This window comes from Chaetura pelagica, unplaced genomic scaffold (assembly GCF_000747805.2).
Source record: "Chaetura pelagica isolate M959 unplaced genomic scaffold, ChaPel_1.0 scaffold72, whole genome shotgun sequence".
NCBI lineage: Eukaryota > Metazoa > Chordata > Aves > Apodiformes > Apodidae > Chaetura > Chaetura pelagica.
The window spans coordinates 2,813,885-2,816,081 of NW_009952560.1; positions in this window are offsets into that span (position 1 = coordinate 2,813,885).

A 2,197-nucleotide genomic window follows, 5' to 3' on the forward strand; every position below is an offset into this window, starting at 1 on the left:
TCAGCAGGATGCAAACCCAGCAAGGCAAAGTCTGGGAGACCACAGCACCTCTGGACATCTCGCCTGCAATTCCCAGGCAGGTCCAGGCCAAGCATCCAATAACTCACAAACATTAGCAGTGTTAAAAAGATTCATGTTACAGTGGTACCAATTAGCATCAGAGCACTGGAATGCACAGGGGTGATATATAAAGAAAGCCTTAGTGACTCCCTAACCCAAATCCTCACAGAAATATTAATCACATGAATAAATCCCTGCAGCAGAGCTGTGGAAGAAGAAAGACAAGGTAGAAGGTTCCTCTATGCCTTAAGGATTGTCCACTACATTAGACCAAGGAAGGCTCTGTGCAGGCTCAGCACATCACACTGGGGGCCTTGGCTCACCAAAACAGCACTGGGAGCATCACAGAGAAGCATGAGCAGCTCACTGGAACCTGATATGAGGTTGCTTTCAACTCCTTGGAGAGAGGCTGGGTTTGTATCCTGGCCACCCAATCCCAAGTCCTCTGCAGGGAATGGAGCTTGTCCTCCCTCTTCAGCTTCCCTTCCAGTGCATCAGAAAGAAACTCCTTCTTTTAAAATTTCTGTGTGGCAAGTGACCTCTGTGCTCCAGGAGGACAGGGATCAAAAAACCATGATTAAATACATGAACTCCACAACACAAAGCTTTGTTGAAATAGCTTTGCAATCCCTTAGGCCTTAGATGCAAAGACATCCACAGCTGTAGAGGGCTCAAGCAGGATGCTGCAGGCAGCCCCTCCTCAGTGCCCTGGCATAAGATTAGCCCAGGTGACAGCAGCTAATTCCTCAGGCTACAGACAACACAGCAACTCTGGCAAGTACAGAAACATAATCACAAGGTGGAAATTCAAACAGAGCACAAGTCACCTGCTATCAAAACAGGGAATATTTGGCAAGTTTCCTACTTAGCACCTACTACATCAAGGCTGCTCAGTGATGCTAATTAAACAGGTACCTCCCAGACACAGCCAAAGATTTATATCCCTAATTTGCATTTCTCAGTTTATTTTTCCATCCTCCAAGGCACCATTTTAATGGCCACGGTGTGATTGCTTGGAAGAGTTTAAATTTGCATGAGTGTCATTTGAAGATGAAGGTCTGTCCCACCAGCAGCCTGATGATTGTTCACCCAGGGCCCAGATCCTGCTCTCCTGCCACATGGCTCAGCTGTTCACCGAGATCTCCCTGGTCTCTTGAGCTTGGCTTCACCAGCAAAAAATAAATAACGCTGGGCTCAATGCTCTCAGTGATCCAGCTGCTGTGCCTGTCGAGGGGCTGGGTAAGTATCAGTTTGGGGACTCTTTTTGGAGGTGAATGAGGCTCTGAAATACCCAGCATAGAGCCAGGGTCAGCAGCTGAGCTGGAGACACTAGGCAGGGTTGTCACTACAAAGCAGTGCTGCCTTCCAGAAGCAAAGACCAGTCCCAGAGATGTGAACTCTCCACTCAGCTCCCAGATCCAGCCTCAAAAACTGAGCCCAGAAGCCGCTGCTCAGGGGCAGCACCCACATGGGAAGGCTTGCTCCCATGGCATGGGACAGGCCAGCCAGAGGGGAGGTGTGTAATTGCAAATCATTAAAAGCATCAACAGTCCTGTGATAATTGCTCAGAGCTACCTCTGAAAGCAGAAGTCAGCCAGGCTCAGGAGGGGGAGGTATCTCTGCAGGTACCCCTTGCCCTGATAAGGCCCTGATTAGCAGCAGATCTGCAACCCCAGATAATGACTGCTCACAGTGATGAGGCTGGTGGGAGCGTTGATGACAAAGGAGGTGGTGGTGTTTTTTTCTGCATTTGGTTCACTATGGAGTAACAGGGAAGCACGTAGGAGGAAATGGGGTACAGCTGGGGGCTGGGAAAGGGCTCACAGTGTGACAGTTGCTGTTAAACTGAGACAGTCCACAATAAAAATACTTTAAAACCACAATCCACCCTTCCTAGCAAAATATTAATACATTATGTAAAACCACTCATTCCAAGGAAGGAAAACAAGAACAATAAACCCTCCAAGATTTTACAAACAGCATCCAGTGCCAGACAGAAATCAGTGGAAGGAAAAAGAAACACAAGGGATGCCTTCACAAACTCACAGAACCTCTGCAAGCCCTCCACCTCAAAGGGATTTCAAATGGTGCCTCAAAGGTGCAGCTCCCAGGCACTGACCAAAGCAGCACCCTTGGG